The sequence below is a fragment of the Centruroides vittatus genome, unplaced genomic scaffold (genome assembly GCF_030686945.1).
Source record: "Centruroides vittatus isolate TY-2023 unplaced genomic scaffold, ASM3068694v2 contig_349, whole genome shotgun sequence".
Classification (NCBI taxonomy): Eukaryota; Metazoa; Arthropoda; class Arachnida; order Scorpiones; family Buthidae; genus Centruroides; species Centruroides vittatus.
The window spans coordinates 856,586-881,335 of NW_027122172.1; the positions used below are offsets into that span (position 1 = coordinate 856,586).

At 32.8% G+C, this 24,750-nt stretch overlaps 1 protein-coding gene and 1 pseudogene across 1 annotated transcript in view; both read left to right on the plus strand.

The window, feature by feature from the left end:
* The first annotated feature begins 142 nt into the window (after positions 1-142).
* Positions 143-24,648, plus strand: LOC136974494 (replication factor C subunit 1-like; annotated as a pseudogene).
* Positions 10,482-24,750, plus strand: part of axo (axotactin) — a 178,737-nt gene continuing 164,468 nt past the window's right edge. Inside the window, exon 1 of the mRNA XM_067269237.1 lies at positions 10,482-10,838. The gene's annotated coding sequence lies outside the window, so the exon portion shown is untranslated. The remainder of the gene's footprint in view (positions 10,839-24,750) is intronic.

Consider the following 24,750-nt stretch of genomic DNA (forward strand, 5'->3'; position numbering starts at 1 on the left):
ATTGTACGTTTTTGCTGTAATAGATAACAGTAATTTCGTGCAGTTTTATTCTTAGATAATTTGCTGAAATAAATTAAGAAAAAACGAAGATTTTATGATTGTTCATTTAAAATACTAAACAAACAGAACTTATTCTAAATAGATGAGGGACCTGGATCGAATCGGGACGGGTCGAAAAATCCCCAGGCAATTTTTCGGGCTGGTCCGTCAGGATATGTCGGGCCCCCGTCCCTCACCACCCGGCCGCCCCGTTGTGGGCCTAGGCCGAACCCATAATGGGCTTGCTAAAAAAAGACCTTCTTAGCGCCCACAGGGTGGAAAGAGTTTAAAAAAACCACACCGGTCCTATGCGCGCTACATCAAAGGTCTTTTACCATAATAATGGAATTAAATTAAACACAATAACCATTTAAAGTTTTTCAGAAAATCTTCGATAGTTTCTTTTTTATTTCTAGAATAAATCATCATTCCTTAAACAAATTCTAAAACTGAAATAACGATTCATTCTAGAGTTCACTGGGAAACTTACACGTGTAGGCCTAGAAATTAATTAAAAGTCATTTCAAACTGAACATACTGCGCGTGTGATAATAAAAGGTAGAACATCTAGGCAGTAAAAATCATATAAATAGTTATAAAAACCATAAAGGTTAAGTTATAAATATTTATATGATATTTTTTTGTTTTGATATCCTAGCTCTAGCTCTAGCGATAAGTTATACAAACAACACGTACTGTATGTCAAACAAAGTCACGGTAGTAAAGATGATGGCTCGCAATACAAAGCGGCGTTACTTTCTGGTCCACCGGAAATAGGCAAGACAACTTCGGCTCATTTAGTCTGTAAAGAGTGCTGTCATGATTATATAGAAATGAATGCTTCTGATACCAGATCAAAGAAAAGCTTGAAAGCAGAAGTAATGGAAATATTAGGCAACAAGACACTAAATAATTTTGTTACCGTTCTGTCAGTGACAAAAAAATATCTTCGCAGCATGCCATTATCGTGGACGAAGTGGACGGTATGGCAGGCAACGAAGATCGAGGAGGAATTCAAGAATTAATAGCATTAATAAAATCAAGCCAAATTCCAATTATCTGTACATGTAACGATAGGTCTAGTCCTAAGATACATTCTTTCGCAAACTATTGTTTTGACTCGAGATTTGTGAGACCTAAAGTTGAACAAATAAAATCTGCAATAATGTTAATTGCATTCAAGGAGAAGATTCAAATTGCGGCAAATATTTTGCAAGATACGATTGTTGCTTCTAATCAAGACATTAGACAAGTTGTTCGTAATCTTTCACTTTGGTGTGCTAAAATGCATTTGACTGCAACCAGGCAAAAGGAGACTTTGGCTAAGAGACTAAAAATATAAAATTAGGTCCTTTTGATGTTTTAAGAAAAATTTTCACGTATGGTGAAACAAAAAATACGCCAATTCACGAAAAATCTGATATATTTTTCAATGATTATTCTCTAATTCCATTGTTTGTTCAAGAAAATCATATTAATGTTCAGCCTGCAGAAGCTAAAGGAAATGTAATCTCCGTCACAAATGCTATTCGCCATACCACTTAATAATTGTACAATTATTAAGTGGTACGGCGGATAGCATTTGTGACAGAGATTTGGTAGAGAAGTAAATCCGAAATTCGAATAGAGGGGGTGCAGTCACGTGATATAACGTCATCGCACCGTCCAATAAAACAATCGTCCGCCATATTGGTTGCTGATTTCACGTTACCCTGCTTGATCACTTTATTACGTCAACGCGTAAGAAAGAAATTTTACTGGCTTTGCAGCCGATTTAAAAGGTAATGATTTGATAAAATATAAAGAGATTTGGATAGAATTATCTTCTTTTATAGAATTGGATCCATAAGAAATGAAACAGACGGATTTTTCATCCAACGATTTAACCACGTGGCCAACTATAGAACGTGGAGACAGTAAATTATTTGGAAACTCCTTTACACAAAAACTCCTGATCAGCCAATTGCAGGATGTATTAGTCTGGAATTGCTATTTATGTTAAGATGGTCTTGATAGATATTTGTGTTTATACTGTATAGGTGTATGTAGGCTGATGAGAAGTTTTTGTGCCCGAAATGCATTCTACTAAAAATTTGATTGTGGTTAATTAAAGGCTAATTTTTGTAAAAATTTAGTCTGTTTTGCTCCAGTCAGTCCCTGATGTGATAAGCCCTCCAATTTATTAGGCTAATTTATTTAATCTTAATAATAGAGATTTGCGCAACACAAAACCATAGTGATAAAAGAAAAAATGTAATGGTAATTATAAATACAACTTGACTTAAAATGTGACTAAATATAAAATTACATTCATCTTTATATTAACGCAGTTATGTTATGAGTAATGGAAGTCTCGCATGAAGATTAGTGATGTAACGAATAGTATATTCGACTAGGAAAGTGGCCGAATACCGAATATTTGGCCAAACTATTCGGCTCGATTAACGCAAGTACAAAAATTGGCGCGCAAAAATTATGGCAAGGATCGCGCACCCTGCTCTCTATTGGCCCACTGTCACTACGATTTTTTCTTCCAGTAGGTCTAAATTATTTAAATTAATTAATTAAATTATAATTATTAAAGTTAATATGAGATAGAGCCTAACGTCTACCTCTAGGGCCAAATTGGTTTATAATTTATGTAATAGCCGTAAATAGCCCGCTACGATTCGGCAGTTGTTGGTATTTAGATGTAAGTTATAACTTATAAGTTATTTTATTTGCAATCGATCTTTTTAACTCTTTAATTAAGCACTAAAATTTTGTTTTTACTACGTATTTGTAGACCGAATAGTGCCCTAAGGATATACTTTAGTGGGGACGTATGGTCTAGTTTCTGCCCAGTTGTGGAACAGTTCAAATATATTATTGGGGGTTTTCTATTTGTGAAGTTTTGTGATATTTTGTCGCTATTGTTTTTGTCAATATTTTTAAAATTAACATGATTTCAAATGTTATCTTTTGCATATAATGAAAAATGCTCGTTCTTTGTTTTATATATAAAATAAATTATATATTAGTTACTCGTCTTCTAGAAATAGATAAATAATTCTTTCTTTAAATACGATAAGTTTCAATAAAACGTTTCGTAAATCATTTTAAAACATCGTAAAAAATATTAAAATATACGCGAATACGAATATAACATAATTAACTAAACAATAACATTAATGCCCGATACATTCTAACCTACACGCCATCGATGCCATAAGATATCGGGCTAGATAAACGCTATAATATTATTTAATTACGAAATAATTTAACACTAGAGTTAGACGCTATTTCTTATTAACTTTAATAATTATAATTTAATTTTCGGCATTAATAAAAGTTACCAAAATGATTAATTTACTGTGTTTTTGTTATGTCTTACTCCTGTTTTGAGGTATTCGGTATTCGGCCGAATAGTGAAAAATAGGCCGAATAGGCCGAATACCGGGTAGTAACCTAATATTCGTTACATCACTAATGAAGATACGTACAGTACCTTTCCTACAAGCAAAATTAAATCATTACGAATAAAATATCACGATAAATAAATCCGCTTGTCAAATAATTATGAGCATCGAGTGATTTGTATGCCTTCATCTGGTCCAGTGGACAGCGTTAGTTGTTAAAACCAAAGAATTTACTGTCTCTCCATGTTCTATAGTTGGCCACGTGGTTAAACGTTAGATGAAAAATCCGTTTGTTTCATTTCTTATGGATCCAATTCAATAAAAGAAGTTTTCTCTTTATATTTTATCAAATCATTACCTTTTAAATCGGCTGCAAAGCCAGTAAAATTCCTTTCTTCCACGTTGACGAAATAAAGTGATCAAGCAGGGTAACGCGAAATCAGCAACCAATATGGCGCCCGTATATGTGAGCGGAGTCATGTGACGTCACGTGCACCCCCTCTATAGTTGAAGTCTGTTACGGGTAGAAGTAATTTATTCCAGTGTAATCTCTGCTGTGGCTTTATTAAGCCTTGCTATTTATTTTTCTTTTCTTTACTTTTCTTATACTCTTTTCCTGCGGTAAAAACTGTACTTCCGGCTTCTGTTTACTTAACCACACTGTAGATAGTTGACCCACGTGGTCTGAACTGTAATAAAACAAAAGGGGGTGACAACCGGTCGGTCGAGGGGTTACTGGCAGAGAAGAGAGGGAATTTGGAACGGAAAGAAGGAAGACACTTTCGGGGATAGAGGAAAGTAGGACGAGCACGTAACAAAGACAATTATTAAGGAGCGGATCCGAGGTTTATTTTTATTATTATTGCCAATCCCTCCTTTGAACTTTTTCATTCTGACAATTCCTGTATAATTCTTATTAATCTTAACTTGCTCTAGGGCTCTTTACTTTGTAAATTTAATTAAGCTAGACATAAGTTAGAATAAGTCCTTTGTTTTGTCGGTACGTGGGGATCAATTGGTGATATTGTTACGGGTGGTCCCAAGTGTCTTTGTATTAGTAGTTAGTAAGTGTATACAATTGTTTCTTTGGAAACTCTCGGTGTTAACTGTAATTAATAAACTTTTTAAATTTTTATCAAAGCCGAGCGATTCTCGGGATTCTGTCATTTATTACTCGGCTACACTGGTAACTTAATGGGAGGTTTTTTAACACGAATGATAAATTATCCATCTTGGTTGGGAAAAAATTCTACTCAAAACCACATAAAACGTTTGACTCTAGAATTACATAGCCCACACGCGTTTGAAAATATCTGCAAATAAAACAGATCCAAATCTACATCAACTAACTTTACTGAAAAATTTCATAGTTAATTCTCTGATTAGAGAAGAGCTCGAAGATATTCCGAAAAGCATCGAAGTACTGAAGCATTACTGTGTGATAACCGACAACGAATGAAAAGTTTTGTTTCGTTTTTTTCGCGAACAAAACGAGGATTAACAAACACTTTCTTGTTATTTTACAAACTATTCTTTAATTCGCTATATTATCGGGTTTTTTGTACATTGGATCCCATCACGTAGGTGGTGAGAATACAAGATCCGGTATACATAAAACAACACAATTATTGTTACAAGTGTCTATATCTATACTCAATCTACTTACAAACTATAATAAAGGAAGAAAGAGAGAATATAGGGACAGAATAAGGGGAAGGTGGAAATACCCGGGTTTTTTCTCTGGATGCTCCGTGATACTGGGCGGGGTTACTGTTGTCTCCGATCATCTACTCCTATCGACGAAGCCTGCCTTGGCTCTTTCTTAATCTCTTTTACTATATCTCTCCCGTTTACTTCGTCGATAATCCACTTTTCTCAATATTGTCGGTGTCGAATCCGTCCAATAAAATTGACAGTCCAGTAGAAAGTTCTCGGCCTCCTTTAACGGACCGGATGGCTTCTTCTCCTCGACCTCCCTCGTCGAGTTTCACTTCCTAACTTCCTTCGCTCCGACCCAGAGCCCGTTCCCCTCGACCTTCCTCGTCGAGAGCCGAGATCCCTTCTCTCTGTTTCTTTTTCTTTTTATTACTTTGTTTTTTACAACATTGTTTTCGTGTCGGAGGCATCACTCCCCACCAGATAGTAAAGCAATTAAGAAGGAAGTCCTTTTCTTAGTCAACAGGAAAGGGAGAGAAACGAAAGAAACCTTAAACCTAACTTAAATTTATAGAATTATTAATTAATTACAAAATACAGTAATATGGCCAACGGCCACAGCTGTTTATTAGGACGTGGATAGTATCGTCGAAATAACAATGGCCGGAAAGAAACAATCCATTGAATGTTATAAGTTCTAAAATTAAAACTGCTTTCACGAAACCTTATAATAAAGAAGGCAAGGGCATCGCCGGGGGGCAGAGGGGCAGCTGCCCTCTCCTAGAAATTCGAAAAAATTATTTAAATAAGATATTTCTTTTCCGGTACATAGTAAATGATTAAAACTTTACGAATCGTTTTTATTTTACCTGCATACAATTCGTATCCTCTATCAGTTTACATCATCTTGCCCCCTGGCCCATTGGCTGGCGTCGTCCTCGAAAGAAGGTATCACAAATCCATATTCAATAGGTACTGTACATTAAAGAAATGAAAGAGAAAAGAATCCGAGACAGACTTGTTAGGTGAAGATGAGGAAATGGAATTTAGTGAATCCGGTGAAAATGAAGACGACAGCTTTGATGAAATGATTAAGGTAAAAACAAAACCAGATAAAAGGAAGGAAGCATCAATTTCAAAAAGAAAAAGAAAAATTAAATGTAAATAAGATAATTTTATTTGAATTTTACAAAATTCCTTTAAAATACCCCCAAAAAGTACGTATATGTTATTTTCTTCCCGGTCATATATTCCAATATACGCCCTTGTAACAGGCGAAAGCCTTTTACGTCAAATAAAGATTATTATTATTATTATATTATATTCCAATATGTAGGAGTAATGTAGATTCATCCATAAAATTATAGCTTTTGTATACTATTGTATATGAAATAAAAATAGATTTAATAACTTTTATTAAATAAAAGAACTCTAGCGTAGTTCATTAATTATAAACAGAAAGAAAAATTTGCTGGTGACGATTTGTTTTGAATTAAGAAAAATAATTGTAGGTTATTTTTTGTTTATTTCAAATTTTGATATTTAAACGTTCGAAGCGCGAGTGCGAGTCTAATTTGATTTATTTAACATTATAAAATTTTCTGTTCCTATCCACAAGTTTCGAGTTCTTCGTCTTAGGTGTTATCTAAGTGTATGAATAGAAAAATTCAATTTTTATGGTCCCTTATTAACGGGCAACGTGCCCATTGTCGTTTTCTAAATATTCTAAGGTACAGTAGACCCCCTATAACGCGGTAAATACGTTTCGTGTTGTACGAGTCACTTAGATTTTAAAAATACACGAGCAGTTCGCAGCTCGGCACTCGTGCAGTTTAGGGAGTACGGCTGTTTGAAAGGTTATCTTCCATAAAATTAATCGATTCTAGACTAATTTGACTCGAACATTTCCAAAACACGTATAATTTTTTGGGAAATAATCCATATAAAATATGCTATAAACAAAACATTGTAGGATTACTTACCGAGTGTGCACCGTTCGAAGACGCCGTTGCTTAAGCTTGTTTTCGTCGCGGAGCGGCTGGTCGAACGGCGGACGCGTGTTTCCCGATAAGTTATTCTTTCTGCGAAAAATTTGCCGAACTTTGGAGGCATCGTTAATAGAAATATAATTTTTATGGCCGTTGAATAATAAATGTTTTTTAGTAGGTCCGCTGCTCGTTTAAACTCGACGGTTTGCGCCATGTCCGCTATTGGTCCAGATTGGACCAATCCTGTCGGCTACGACAATCTGTCTCGTTCTTTTAGCGTGTTATACGAACGCGATCGCAATTTTTTTGCCGTGTTATACGAATCCGTCTTATATGAACCCGTGTTATAGGGGGGTCTACTGTAATTCCATTATTTATTTTATTTGTTCTGTTTTTACGGAGTTAATATCGAAAGATAAATCTTCGTTGTCAAACCTTAACCGTTGTTAATCCGTTGTTACGGTCTTACGGAAGCGTAACTAGGCAGAGTTCGTTAAACTGTGATCCGCGGGCTGTTCGAAGTGACAAAAGAACTAATCACGTGTTAAAATAATAAGGCGGCATTTGTCCTGTCACATGATTCCTGCGAAGTGTAGTGCAAAAAGAACGGATTCTTCTGCCATAAGAATAAGCTTCCCGGAAATTGGTCACAGGTGTAGTCACGTTTTAGTGCGCACTTTCAGGACGACAAGCTTAAGCAATGGCGTCTCGAACGGGGCACAATCGGTAAGTAGTCCTATGTTTCTTTGTTTATAGCACTTTATACACATGTCGCCCGGAAAAATGTTAGCGTTTTCTGAATGTCTATTAAATATACATTCCTTTTAAAATAAAATAATTGAAAAACTCGTATTCCCTTAAACTGTATAATTACCAAAGAGGGGAAGGTTAACGTTACCTTAGGTAGCCAAGATGGCGGCTCGTCTCTAATTCCAGCAAGGAAACAGTGGGACGCACGTTCTAACCTAACTTATTCTAATAAATTACCATAATTATTAGCAACCAAATTATTCGAATAAGTTAGGTTAGAACGTGCGTCCCACTGTTTCCTTGCTGGAATTAGAGACGAGCCGCCATCTTGGCTACTTACGGTAACAGTAACCGAGGGGATAACTAGCGTTTCATTAAAAATGTTAAAAGTTTGGAAAAAAACTCATTTCAATCTTCTCATTTCTCGAAAACTATATATTTAAATTGTAAAACGCTTGGAAAAAAGTTAATTTAAACTTGAATCTATCACCGTTATTTAACTTAATTAACAATCACATTGTTTCATAATCTAGGTTTGGTGGCGCCATCTGTCGCGTGTATAATTATTCTATTTTTTTAAAGTAAAGTAACTTAAGACCAGTAAATTAAGGCAAATTTCTTTTATATTATAATAAATAAGTCACTTAAATGTTCTAAAGATTAAAATTTAACTATTTAAATTAAAAATAAAAAAATCTTTAAAGTCAATTTAAAAAAAAATGTATGTCAAGTGAAGAACAAACTCTGAAATTTGAATGTTATTTTATCAAATGAGCAAAACCGTAACGTGTGAATACTTGATTCGCGTAGGAGATAAAAAAATCGTCTATTTACAATTTAATTGAATGGACAAGGAAATGATTTATTAAGAGAAATTCTGGAATGCGAACGAAAATATTAGACGCGAAAAAGCTGCAATTTTCAATTATTACGTAAAGAAAGGAGAAAATCAAACGAATAAAACTTCTTTTAAATATTCAAACTGTTGCGTGATAATGAATCGTTTCAAATCATTACAAATGACTACTTGAAAAAAGTGCATTATCACGACATCAAAAATATTCTCATTTCGTAACTTATTTCAACATTTAATAAATTTTAAAAAATTATAATGTTTAAACAGAAAAAATTTGAAAAATAGAATTTTTAAAATACGTCACGTAACGCCATCTGTTATCCACAAATTTTAACAATTTAAATTATTTTTTATTTACTTTTTAAAACTTAGAAAATTATTTATTAAAATAGAGTTATTAATGACTTCGCGCTTCGTTTAAAAATATTTTTAAAATAAATAATTGTATATATCTAATCTTCTGGAAGAATAAACTCGATCAAAAATGAACGTCACGTACACATCCGGGAAATGCAGTTCATCGGTCCTTAAGGTTGCGCATCGTCGATTCGATTTTGTTCGCATCTAATCAATCATTATATATATATAATGTTGTAGACAAATAATCGGATAATATTACGGAATTTCTTCCATCGGAAATGAATCTAAACGTTGCACGCGCAATTTAACACGTGCGAAAAATGTCGCACTTCCGTTTCTTCCGAGTTCTGAACCGAAATTATAAAATAGGATTAAGAAGTAAATTATGAAAAATGAAAAGTTAGAAGAAAAAGAGATGCATTTATTTGGTCGCAATAGCGCGCACTTTTTACCACAATTGACGTCGTCATCGCACTTTCTGCCAGGAAAGTTTTAAGAACGACATCAAATGTACATTATTCGGACAAAACGAAAGTAAAAGTTAAGGGAAAATAACTTTTAATCTTTTATATTAATAAAGATAGGTAAAAAAGTCAATAAAATCCAATTTTACACTTTTTATTAAAATATATATATTTAGCACTATAGTTTAGTATTATTTTTATACTTCCTTAGCGCGATTCATTGATATATATATTAATGAATTGCACTAGAAAGGCAAATTTTAGTAATACGTTTATCTGGGCTGAGTTTGACGATTTTGAGAATTTTAGAGAAGAAAAATGTGTAAAAACTGCCTATTTCTATATTCTTTTTTGATCATTTAATGTCCCGTAGTTTGAGAATGCATGCATTTCCTAATTAGATTTTTCCATAAATTTTTTTTAAAAATTAAAACATGAACATTTTCTACTTGTACACACAAACGATGATAATTATTTATTAGGTATATAACTTTACGTGGAAAAAATATTTAAATATTTACAGACAAAATCACTAAAATATAGATTTATAGGTAAATAAACCTGCATTGTAGACACAACACAAGCTTGTATTCGCAATTTCCGTTGATACGTAAACCATTAAACTTTATATACGTGAAATTTTATTATTAATAATTTATAAATTTCCCTATTTTCTCGACACTTACTTCTATGCACATTTTAGATTTAATTGCATATTTATCTAAAATGTTAAATTTTATATAAATACAATAAATGGATGATTTTAGAGAGATTAAATATTTGACCGATAGTTTATCTATACAATTTCGAGATAAAAACACGACAGAAGCGCTAAATCTAACAATAACCCGCGAAACTTACCGGAAAATATGACAATTTGTCTGAAGTTAAATAAAAAAAAAAAAACTTATATGTTTGTTAATTAACATTGTTAAACGATAGAAAAAGAACCCTCTTCGAATATTTGAGGCCGAAAAACGTAAGGAAAAATATGAAAAAACTAAAGACGTCGCCGGTTATAAAAGCGGACGACCGTTTGATCTTCTCCCCTCGTCCTTGCCCCCTTTTAATATAATTGGAGTCGGCGCAATAGTGTTATACAACAGGTGCTTGTGTTGTGGACCTGTCGTCGCCGTGTTTTGGTTTTTTCCCCTCCTAATCCCGTGTTTCGTTCGGTGTAAGTCTCCCGTGTTCCGATGTTGAACCAAACGGCAAGATAAGACACACTTGTGTTTTATAGTCATTGTAGGTGCGGTCTCGTTGTTCCTCGAGGAACGAAATCGGAGGGGAAAAATTACGTGATTTGAAATTTATGGCCTCTTTACACGTAAGTATTACTTTTAAATTCAGTTTATTGGGTTTAAAGAAAAATGTTTAAAATTTATTATTTTTTAATTTTAACTTTAGACTTTATATACGTAGACAGGGCTTTGTTTTAAATTTAAAAATTATGATTAAAATTATTTAATTTTTAGCTTTATTTTTTTAATTTAATTTTTTTAACTTTAATTTTTTAATTAAAAAATAATTTTTCAAATTATTTTTCAAACTTTCAGTATTGTTTTAGAAAATTTCACATTTTTTTTAATTAGTAAATTTAAAAATGAAACTAATAATTAACTTCTTTTAAAGTTTATTAAAAAGCAAAACTTAAATAAAATTTAAATTATAATATTTTCGGCACAGAGAAAATATAATTTAAGTTTATTTTAATTTAATTTATATTTAATAGAAATGAATTAATTGCATAATTTATTATTTAATAATAATAATAATAATAATTTTTCCTCAATTTAAAGAAAGTATATATAATTTATTAATCATTAAAATTTCAAAAATAATCAGAATTTATAATAAGTAAATTTAATTTTTAAAAAGTGTACTGTGATTGGATAATTTTTATTACGTAATTTAAATTTGAAAAAATTTGGATTGGGTAAAGAAATAAATTTTTTCACTTTCTTTCATCATTATATACTATAATTAGGATAAATTTGCTTACTTTTTAGGGAATTTCTCTCTTAAACAGCTCACTAATTGAAAACTATCAAGAAAATTTCATTTTATAGTTTCTAATTTCTAAAAATTGTTGCCAGTGTACATGAATTAGTATTTTTGCCTTATTCTTAGGTATAAAAGTCCCACTTTACTTGACAAAATATATATTTTCTTTTTTAAAGCAAAATATAAATCAGTTTACACAGGTACTTCAGCCCTTCTAATGATAAATATTTTTTTAGTGAAAAAATGTTGGTGAAATTTTATAAATAAGAAACTTTGTGCATTTCATTATGTAATTTTAGAAAGAAATCACAAAATCAGAAAAAAAATATTTAATTTAGATAGATAAATAAATGATCTTGTACAAGAAACCTTCAGAGAAAATTTAATTTTTATTGGTATAATTTCAAACCTTTGGAAAGTAAAATGTTTTAAAAATAACAGAATAAAACTGGTTTTTTTTTGCTAATGCATTCTTTTAACATTGACCATTTATTTAATTAATTGAATTGTTTTTCATATATCTAGACATTAAAGGTATAAAAAAATAAAAGTATTAAACTGAAATAAGTCCAAACTTTTTAAAAAAATAATAAGAAAAAACTGTCTTATTAGAATTCACTTTAATAAAAGTTTTTCGCGAGCAGTTTTGGGTAGCCAAGCCCGTTATTACAAAACGTGCGAGTGAATCGGCTCGGTTCTTAGCAATGTTCCCTCTTATTTTTTTTGTAGCTGAGCAGAACGTGTACTTCTCCGAGCAAAAAATTTTTACCGAGCAGATTCTGAGCAAAAAATTTTTCTCGGCATATATGTATAAAATCTTATTTTTTCCTATAAAAATTAAAATAATTAATTATAAAGTAGAGATTAAAATTTATTTTAAAACATACTTCCGTACAAAATATTATTTTTTGTCGACGATTTAATGTATTTAATTGAAATATACGTAGCAATAATGATGTTGCAGACGGAGCGAGAAATAAGCGAACGATTTGAATCGGCCTGCGTGCTCGCCTGCGCGGCACGTAAATTCTCGTGCGCGGCAACGATTTGAGCAGTGCGCGGTCGCGCAACTTAGAGGGAATGTTGGTTCTTAGTGATTTAGCTTGCAAGCCGATTCATTTGCATGTCTCCCGATAATGAGCTTAGTTGCCTAAAAGTAATAGAGAAAAACTTATTAAAGTGAACTTCAATAAAGCAATTTTAGTTATTGACAAAACTAAAATTTCTTCAAAGATATTGCTCGTAATGATATGCTATAGATTTACGGTAGAGCATCGATTATCCGACCCCCGATTAACCGACTTATCGGTTAACCGACCGCGTTCTAGTCGGCAAATTCAAATGTCCGCCAGTGACGTGGCGCTACAATATTTGGTTATGTCTTGGCTACTTTAATATTATTTTTGTTAAATTTTTGCATGTTTTAGCTGGCAGCACTGGCTCGACCACGAAAGGGAGGCTAGTATTTAAACCGGGCCTAATACACTATACTAATAATGTATTTTTTCATACTTTTCGGTTGTCCGACCAACCCCGGTCCCCAATTAAGTCGGATAATCGATGCTCTACTGTATATCAGAAATTCATTTTAGCTGCTATCTATCTGCCATAAAATATTTTAATTGATGTATAAATCAAAAAATAAAAATTATCTCATTCAATTTTTAATCTGTTGAAGTTTCGTGTGTCAGCAAATAAACTAAAAAAAATTTTTTTATGTGATTCCTTTTGGTTAGAATAAGTCTGTAAAAATTTAATTTTTAAAATCTTTAAAATTCTTCAGGTTAGAATAATTTTTCATGTAATAATTATTTGATATTATATCATGTAAACCTGAAATGAATTTTATATCCGTTAAACAATAAATCAAATAACAAAGATTTTCTTCTCAATAATTTCTGTTCTAATATCAAATGCAACTAATTTCTAAAATTGTCTTTTTAAAGATTATTTTTATAATTTTTAAAGCCCTATTAGAATTTGTTTTCATTTATTTGATTTTTGTTTTAAATCTCTGTTCTAACAGTTAAAATATGATCTAAAACAATAAAAATGTTGTCAATTAACTAAACATAGTTTCCATAGGTGGAACTGCAATAACTGTAGCCTGTGGAACTGTTAATTTTTATCAAAATGACATATATTTACATGTAGTAAGAGAAGAGATTATAGGCAAATTGTCATAAACTGAACATAGAGAACTGGTTAGTAGATAAAATAAAGCTTATTCATTGAGGTGATTTAAAAATGACTTCTATACAAGTTTTGTTTTACAAGAATTCTAGTATGAGATATAAAATCTGCCATCTATATGCAAGTCATTGAACTGACTTAGGAAAAAGTTTCTGTATTTTATTGTTATCGTAACAGAAAGCTCTAATTGAATTTTCTTTAACTGTAAATATAATTGATAATTCGTGTTTGCTTTCTTCGAGTAGTTTCAAAACTGTTTACACAAAGACAAAATACATTAAAGAATGCACTAAAAGATTTAAATCAAGTATTTTAGCCTTGTTTTAAGCTTAAAATATTAGAAATTAATTATAATATTTAAAGTTTATATTTTACTGCATTCTGATATAGTACAATATGTTGAATTACATAAATATTATAATAAAAGTAGCACAAATTTTGTGATTTGCATTTATATCTGTCCTGAATATACCATTATTTTATTATGAGAATATATGAATGATCTATACAAATTATAGGACAGAAAATTGTGACTGTGCATACTTATAAAGAGATGATGAATTTAAATACATGATCATTTTAGCTATGTCATTTCATTGCCAAGAATAGCATTTCTAAAAGAGAATTAAATTGAATATCAAATAAATTATTTTAATTTTATAAAAATCAAATTTTTTTAATGTAATGGAAATGCATATTTATTAACTTCAGTATATTTGACTGAGTTTATTATAACTTATTATAGATTATTTATATAAACCAACATTGGTATTATTATTAATAGAAGAATAATGAGTCAATCAAATAAATATTAAAGCAAGATATAAGTAATTGTTGATATGGATTTGGACTGCCTGAAACAAAATACAGTAGAGCATCGATTATCCGACTTTTTAAATCTTGGGGACGGGGGTTGGTCGGATAACCGAAAAGTATGAAAAAATACATTATTAGTATTGTGGCCGTCGGCCATGATATTGTATATTTTGTATATTTTATATTGAATTAGTCTTAGATTTTCTTCGTTCCTTTGTCTAACTCTTTCTAGAACTTTCTTTTGTCTAACTCTTCCTAGAACTCTCTTTGTCTAACTCTTTGCCCTTGGGGGAGGATTATCTTTCCCTCAATAGTAAGAACAAAAGAGGGAGTGAGGCCCTGAAGCAAAACAGACAGAAAGAGTGCCAGTCTGGGTTGGAATCCCGAAGAGGTAGGAGCTGAAAAGGAGTGCTCCAGAAAGGGAGAAGGGTGATCTAAGAGGATAAAGTGCAGAGAGAGATCATCAAGGAAAGACGACTCAGTCTGAAAGAAAAAGATTATAGACGAAAGATCTATAAGGAAAAGGGCTACAAACGTAACAAAAGAGAGAGATCCGAAGTTGTTCCCTACCAAAAGACACATCGCAAAGAAACCCGGGTATTTCTACTACTTTTCTTATCTTTCCTTATTTCTTCTATTCTTCCAATTTCTTTTAGTTTTAAGTTAGTATAAGTTAGTGTAAGTGAATACGGTCCTCGTCAGATTGTCGCATGTGTGCAAGATAACTGTTTTTGAGGACAAACATTTAATGCCTATATATATTAAATTCTGGAAGTTGTAAAGTTGGGATCCTATGTAAAGAACCTGTTCAGAGAGAATAAAACTACTTTGTATTAAGTTTTATTTTGTACCATTTCGCTTGCGGGATCGTGTACCTCTTGTTACGAACACCACAGTATAGTGTATTAGGCCTGGTTTAAATACTAGCCTCCCTTTCATGGTCGAGCCAGTGCTGCCAGCTAAAAAATGCAAAAATTTAACAAAAATAATATTAAAGTAGCTAAGACATAACCAAATATTGTAGCACCACGTCACTGGCGGACATTTGAATTTGCCAACTAGAATGCGGTCGGTTAATCGAGGGTCGGATAATCGATGCTCTACTGTATCGGCATACTGATTAGGAGACGTGGATTTACGCAGTGCAGAATGATAGAATTTTTCTTTAGTACTTCTGAGTCTACTCATTTGATTGTCAAATGAATATCTAGAAAGCTGAATTAATCAATGCTTCTTTAACAATGGGCAGAGTCGTCGAGAAGAGAAGCTGGGAATTTTTCCTGTGGGCCTGGAGAAAACTTAGGGGCTCATACCTCTATAAAATTAATGTTATTTTTACTAACAGACAATAAATCCTTTAAGATTGCTTTTTATTAATAAAGAAATATTCTAGATATTTCATTTGTTAAAAAAAAAATGGATAAGCAAGCTTGCTAAGAGAAAAAGTGCACTGTTGGGTCCATACATGCTTTTGATGGCCTCAACAGTGGATAAAGTTTAAAAACACTAACATAAACACTGCACATATAACTAATATTTAACAAGAAGAAACTACAAGAAAGCAAATGTTTTTATCCATGTTTAATGGGCATTGTCAGGCTAACTGACCTTTGCAGTTTGAATTCAGCTGTTAAACTAAACAGTTCAGACAGAAAAGATACTAGGAATAGGCGATAGCCATCCATGTGTTAAAAAAAAGGGTGATTTGAGAGAGGGAGGGGAGAAGGAAGATTAAATTTTGTAGATTGACTTCCCTCTCCCTCTCATTTCTCTTTTAACACGTGGACAGCCATTGCCTGTTGCTAATAACTTTTCCGTCTGAATTGTTTGGTTCGACAGCTAGGTTCAAACTGCAAAGGTCAGTTACCCTTACAATGCCCATTAAACACTAATGAAAAATGTTTGCTTTCTTCTAGTTCCTTCATGCTGGATATTGGTTATATGTAGTTTTGTCACCTTTACAAAATTGCTGACCCGGACGGCAGGTCAGGTTTTTTCGAACAGTCAGTCAGTCAAGAAAGTTTAGGAGGCCGTACCATTGGCTTAGCCTTGGAAATGAGGAAAGATGAAGAGTTGAAGAGGGGAAGAGGGAAGACGAGATAAGAATGACAGGATAGCAGGAAAGTAGATCTATGAGCAGCCAACACAGAGTTTTGTTTATAAATCCAAAATCAAAGAATACAGTGGGTAGGCGAGTGCCTAACATAAACAGTGAAAATGCTCCATCCTGGAGTTACAGAACAATTGACAATACATGAAATGTAAATGAAAATACAGTGCAGTAAATTACAACAATAATAGCGGTCTCCAACTCGGAGAGTACAAAATGGCCCGACAATAGACACACAACAAAATGCGACAACAATACAAGAAACATGGCTCTCCGGTTTGGAGAGAACGAAGACCCAACATGCCAATGACCACTGGCACAAGGGCGCGACATCAATAGTAGAATACAGAAACCTCTGATCCGGAGAGGAGCGGTAGCCCGACGAAACAAGCACCCCGAGTTTGTTCAAACAGAAGTTCCTGACGCATGCGCAATGTCATTTTACAATGAGAAGAATAACGGGCATGCCGATTCTAAATCAGTTACAGTTAGGGACTAGGGAATTGCGTAGGAGTAACGTATGTAACCTAAATTAAGAAAGAAAGAACAGATAATTTAGACGTGACTCCACAGAAGACGTGTACGGACGTGCAAGCAAAAAAGAAAAAGAAAAGGTCGAGAGGCAGGTTGCGCGTCACACGTCGGCATAAACAGAGTAACATGGCAGAATGGCAGATGAGTTTCAGTGAATGTGAGGTCTTTCACTGTTCAAATAGTGTAAATTTATAAAAATATTTGCAAGAACTTTGTTTCGTCATAATTTCACAATTTCTACGAAATTCCCGGACAAAATTAATAGTTCACCCGGACAGTGAGTCAATTCCCGGACTGTCCGGGTGAAAATCGGACGGGTGGTAACACTAGTTATATGTGCAATGTTTATTAACTTAAACCCAGTTTTAAGTAGATAAAAAGAACACTAACATTTTTGACCATGTTAATGAGTTGCCTTTTGGTGTGGATAATTGAAAGTGGAATGTCCATGTCTGAAGATGGCCAGGTCAAAAACATTAGTATTCTTTAAATTTCATCCACTGTTAAAAATGCATTGATTAATTCAGCTGAGTAACTCAGTTCTTCCTTATGAATATAATTTAGAGTAAAAATAGCCAAAGTGTAATAACAGTCACATTTTTTTCTTTTGCTGCTGACACCAAATCAATGAGTTTGTGCAATTATCACTTTATGTTAAACTTTTAAGTAATATAAATATGAGTGATGCTAATGATAATACAATCTTATTACATAACCTGAGGTTCACTGAGAGAAAATTCTTTATATATATATAAATACCTCAAAACACAATAATTATTAATAAGCCAAATGATTGTCATTACCGATATTAAATTATTCAGAATTTAATTACTAATAGTAGCAGAAAGTAGCCAGATTCAATATGGTAATTGTTTGGCTTATTAGAAAATTCTTTATTTAACAAATGTTTTTAACCTATTAGTTCAAAACTAATTTTAAAACCTGAAGTTGGCATATTACCATAGGCCAACTTCATGTCTTGAACTAAATTTAAGAGATTGTTCCAAAAATAGAACATTCCATTTCAAATTTTTATATTTAAACTGTTCTAAATAAAAATTTAAAATTGCATGCATTAAATAAATAAATGATGAAAAATATAAGGTTAGCCTAACAAAATAAGAATAAAAATAAAATTAAGAAAGTATTGTGGCTATACACCTTTATTTATGTATAGTTTTGTGGCTGTACGCCTTTATTTATGTATAGTTTTTAGTTTAATTTATATTCTATTTCTATAAATCTATTCTTCTTTCCAATTTTCTGTCTCATTGTCTCAAACTTCCGAGAACTCGGACTTACCCGTAGCCCACAGGAGGTAGGGGAAAACAATAGACGGCGACAAGCCTGGAGGGAAAAGGAACTTCCACTGGACATTCTTTGGCCGGACATGAACGAAGAAAGATGTGTGGCTGCGAACCTCGAGATTGAGAAATTGGCGAGCTCTGTGGAATAGGGCCAAAAGGAATAGATCGAGAAGAGAATTTGATCACTTGAAGAAAACGCTAAGAAACTGTCATTTAAGAGAGAGCATACAAGTATTATAAGTCGAGACAAGGATCTGCATCCAACAACAGCCAAGTAATTGGGTACCCATCTATCCTATAATTTTTCTTACTTCCTTTTTTTTCTTCTATCCCTTTCTATTAATTTAAGTTTGACTAAATTTTGCACGCGCTAGTTAAGTAGTATTGTCGGGCGGCATTTGTAACGGAACTGTACTATGCAGATTACGGTTACGATATGAACACCGAGGAACAGCGGGAATCTATAAAGAATTTGTACCATTTATTTCCAACGCAAAATTAAATTTATTTTAATTGATCAACACGTGTACGTGTTTTTCTTTCGTCGTACTTTTCACAGTATAACATAAAAGTAACGTCAAAGTTGATTGTAGGAGACATATAGCTTAAGGGATTTTATGCCCTAAACTTTTTTCTATGACATAAAAACCCTTGAGTTATATTTCCTACAATCAGCTTTGGCTTTACTTTTATGTTATACTTTCTTAATTTTATTTTTATTCTCATTTTATTTACCACATATTTTTTTGTAATTTATTTATTTAATATGTTTAGTTTTAAATTTTTATTTAGAATAGTTTAAATGTAAAAATTTGAATTGGAATGTTCCATTTTTGGAACAATCTCTTAAATTTAGTTCAAAACCGAAAGTTGGCATATGGTAATAGGTTGAAAATGTTTGTTAAACAAAGAATTTTCTCTCAGTGAACCTTAGGTTATGTAATAAGATTGTAGTCTCTCTGTGCTGAGTGCACCCGGTTTGCTAATGGTAATATTATAAACATGATATTAATATGCAACTTTTTATATTTAGCATAAATAATGGTGAATAAATTGATATTTTAACCTCAAAAAGCCCCATTTATGATTACCAGATATATTGTTTACTATATTCACATTTCTGTTCAAGTTTACTAATGTGGTCAATTTCTCATTTGTTTGGGAGTCAGTTTATACGGTGAGTATAAGTCTAAACTAGAATTTTAAGCTAAAGATCTTTAGCTTTATTCACATGCCAGAGTTTACAATAATTAATATATTGTAAATGAGGGAATGTTTAATTTAATTCAGTTTAATTGAAAATTATTTCATTTACATTAAGTAGATATGAAATATTTCATGTATACATACTTTTATATGATGTCAAGACAAGCAATAAATAATTATTGGTTATTTGAAAATCTTGTATCTGATAAAAATTGATTTTGAGAACTTATGATAAAATAAAATTTTGCTTATTGAACAAATGTTATAGATTCAATTCTGGGTCATTCTTTTTTCAAAATTCTAAATAAATAATTTAAAATATGTAGTATCTATGTATAGTTTTTTGCTTTTTTTTTGTCCTGATTTCTAAAAATTAAGTAACTATATGTTTAAGAAAATTTGAAATAATTTTGGCTAGACTATCTAGTCATTAAAATTACCAACATAATACATGGTTTAATACAGGCCATAAATTTAGTGTGTAGTAGAGGTCAATGAGATGAACATTTTTTATGAAGCAACCTAAGATTGGAAACAAAAATTGACAGAGCTGTGGCCTACAGAAAACTTAGATGTGTGTGATAAGTAATCATAATCACACCTCTACATTTTTCTGTCTTATTATGTATATAGCATTGCCAACTCCCAGATTTGCCAGGAGACTTTTTGGAATTTGTCAAAGATTTTTTTTTTAATTCAAAGACTCCTAAATTGAGGCCTGTTATCATATTTACTTAACATGATAATCAACTTCTGAATTATATATTAGAACAGACTAAAAAGATAGGTGACCAGCATTTTAACAGTACTAAGAGTAAAATATGCCAAATCTAAAATTTTTTACTTCTGGAATCAACTTTTTTGGGAGTCGGCAAACTTATGTATATATTTTGTGATAATCAGTACTAGGTACTGTACAGTACATGCAGTATACCAAATGAAACCGTATTGATATTTTTCTGCATACCGGTTTTATTCAAATAATAGCTATGGCTACTATTTAAAACTGCATATTTTTTCTGTAGTTACTATTAGAAGGCAGATATTTTGTTTGCACTTATCCATTTGTATCTGTTATTAATAAGGTGTGGTGTTCTATAAAAGTGAGGCAGTACGGCCCGCGAATGAAACGTACAGAAAAGGACACTGCAACGACTACAATAATAGACAATGTTCCTTTATTCCACTTAGAACAAATAAGGTTTTTGTTGTTAAGGAATCCCAACTGACTTACAATTTGAGGTGTTTCACACAGGGGACTCTCTGTCCCTAAACAAAGCACAATGGTGTGTTAATTTTCAAGTGCATAACAATTAGTCCCTCGTAATCGCGTGACTAACCTAACTTAAATCTAGCTTAAATCTAACTTAATATTAAGGAAAAATAAGAAAGATAGGATAGCGGAAAGGTAGAAGAAATGAAGGGATGATTCACCCGGGGTTTTCTCTTTTTCGGCGAATACGTACTTTGTGTAGGACCTGGGTTCGACAATAGTGGCTTTCTTCACTATCCTTTCTTCTCTCAATTATCGGGGTTCTCCAATATGCCGGTCTCTATATTTCGGTTCTTCAGTAGACTATCGCAAACTTCTTTCCTCTCTCAGAAATCACGATTGAGCCTTGCTCTTTTCGTCCGACTCTCTTCGTATCTAGTCGAAAAGTGACCCCTCTCTTAGCCACTTTTTCCCCAGGTCACATTACCTGCTATTGTCCCTACCGATTCTCAGAACAGCTAATCCAGCCCCACAGCAATAACGATCATGGAAAGTTTAAGAAAGAATAGACAAAGGAAAAAGGAAGAAATTGCAAAAATAAGATAGGATTACAACTATATACAATAAAATATATATATACAATATGGCCGACTGTCACAAAGGTATTTAAATATTTATTTATTTACAAAAATTTTGATTTTTAAAGCAAATCATACTTGAAATAAACTGGTACCTTTCTTTATAATAAATGTTACTTTCTATATACCAGTACATAATAATTAGAACCAGTACAAGAAAATAGTTAAAAAATACACCTACTACATTTTGTACATTTTACGTATTTCATTTAAATAAATATTTATTTTCTTATTAAAGTGTGTGTTAATGTTAAGTAAATAAGCTATCTACCCACAGTAGTTTATGGTATTTGTTAGTTTTATGTTTCCCTAAGTTTTCAGAGCTCCTCGAATCAGTATCAGATACGGATGTACCCAGAGGGGGTACTAACATCAAAAATATTTGAATAAGACTAAATGATCTGATAGATTGTATTGGACTGCATTAGGGCTACATTTAATAATTAGATATTGAGTAAGAATTGGGTTTTTGATCTTTATATTTGTATATTTGAATAAGTTCCTTTTATTAACGTATGCATGACGATTATATTGCATATGGTCCAATAAACTATATTGGCCATTATAAACGTTTTTAAAAAACATTTTGAACAAATAAATTTTTTTTGTCTCAATGGAGAGGGTTTAAACTCCTGTAGCTTTCCCCTTGTATCCTCCTTTGCCTTAAATAGTAGGCAAGGCTATTATTTAACTCTGCCATGCAATCTCTAGAGAAAACATGCCAGTCCCAAGCCTGGAAAAAGGAGGAGGGTTGGTTAGATGAGTGTCGATGCACTAACTGTAAAACAATAACACGAATGAAATCTGATGTAATTACCAGTGGCGTGCCGTCATTGGAAGCGGTGGAAGCGCCGCTTCCACCGCTTCCAATGACCTTCCCTTGTATTTTCTAAAATATAAATTCTCATATTTTAACCTACTTTGAATTAATTAAAATTAATATTTTATTATAACTGCATTATGTATCTTATTACAAATTTCTATACTACATATGAAAAAAACGATAAGATTGCTATTGTATATTCGAATATGAGTGGCGAAATGGAAGCAGCTTACGAGACAGTTTCCACAGCGAGAATAACTGAATGGTGTAAAGCAGCCAGAGGACATTGGCGCATGCGCTTTACAGAGCACCAACCTCACCCAGTTTAGCTGGTGGAAGCTACACACGTGTAATGCTTCCAACGATTCTATCCCTTAGCCACCGAGTAGGGAGCTATCTGACTAAGTGAATTGTCTAAGATTTAAAAAGTAAAGAGTATTCAATGTTATTTTTATGTACGTTTTTTTTCAAAGTTATGTTTGATTATAATTTTCTTTTAATTATACTGTAATTATATTGACAGATTTTCAGACATAAAATCTTTAGAATTTCTATCACTTTTAGATGTTAATAATTTTAATATTATGAAAAACAATTTTTCCAAGCGTGTTTTAATTCTATAAATTAAGTAAATTTTATGGGAAATTTTTTGACTTATCTAAATTACGTAGCGAATCTCAATATTTATATTCGTGTCCGGACTACATTGACAAGTAACTCTTAGACATAAAACATATTATAATTAATGTCGATCCGAACAAAGACGTACTAAAAGAATTATATGATTTAATATCATTAATTTTTACGGTACCATCTACCAATGGGTCTGTTGAGCGCAGTTTTTCGACCACGAAGCAAATTCATATATTGGCCAGGAACACTCGGTCGGAGGAAAAATTGTCGTCGCTAACGTTACTTTCGATAGAAAAAGATCATTTAAATACGTTGATGGAATCGACGACCAGCGACTTTTATGATAAAGTAATTAACGACTTTGCGGAAAAATCGCCGAATAGAGTTAGTTTATAAAAAATTAAAAAAAACCAAGTTTTTCTATCATTGTTTGTATCATATCAATTTGTATTATGTATGTATTATTTTTATTTTAGAACTAAAATACATAAATTGTTTATTTTTGTCATTTCCAGTATTTGTTTAAAACTTTTATGGAAATGTCATGTACTGGACAGGTCTGACCCGTCACGAAAGACGCGAAAAAACAGTTAATTTAGAGAAAAATTTATTCGTTTAAAAAAACAGGTAAAAGTCGTTTGTAGTCGGACACCCATTGTTTATATCAAACTGCGAGGTAGAAGCCATAAATCGCGGAAGTCATCTTATGATCAGTGGAAGATCGAATTCGTCTTCGATTTTGACTTTTCTCCTGCTCCAGGTAAGAGTCTCGTTACATTTAGTAACCAGGGACCAACCACTCAGGAAGCATGATTGAGGGAGAACGACCAATCAAAATGGATGAAAGAACGGAGATTGATATAATCCTCGACAATCGAGGACACCTCGCACTCGGTTCCGAATAACCAAAACGCCGTGTGTAAATGCGCAAAAAAAAAAAAAAATTCTTGTCTATTGTGCCAACCTGTAACCCGTGCCACTTCGGACTTAGACTGTGTCCCCGACGCCAACAGAGGAAGTCTCCCCGTGCCCTACAGACTTGTCAACGCCACTGTCCCGGGGCCACCTTCGATCGACTATCAAAAAAACCACATCGACGCCCAGGATGTCCGAACGGCTGATTGTCCTAAAGCAAACTATTATGTACATAGTATATGTTTATTTTATGTTTCTTTTTTGTCGGTTTTTGTCAGATACGTCTGTTCCGCCACCACGCACGTACGAATGGACCCTAGGCCATCACTGACGCGCAATTAACTGATTGCCCTTGGATGTCGGCTTCTTACAGAAACACAGCTTCCCTATCATCAAATGTCACGGCACGCCACTGGTCAATACAAGCAAAAGATAAAAGATGCCGGCTTGGATGTTGCCTAGATAAACAAGGTTCTTGACACCAACCAAGCAATCGGAATTGGGTCGAAAAATTGGCTAACAAAAGAAAGAAAAGAAAGCTTCACCCAGCAACATGAGTACTTCTGAGTAACATTCTGACATTCCAGGTTCCTCTGTGGGAACCTGGAATGTCAGAACGTTATGGTCACCTGGAAAACTAGAGCTGCTTCAGAAGGAAATGGAGAGACATCAATGCGACATATTAGGCTTAGCAGAGATGAGTTGGACAGCATCAGGAGAACTGAATGGTGGTGAAGTCATCTGATCGGGAAATGATACAAGGCATGAAGCTGGTGTTGGATTTGTGCTTAGTAAAAGAGCACGAGCTGCATTGTTAGGATACAGTCCAGTTAGTGCAAGATTGATG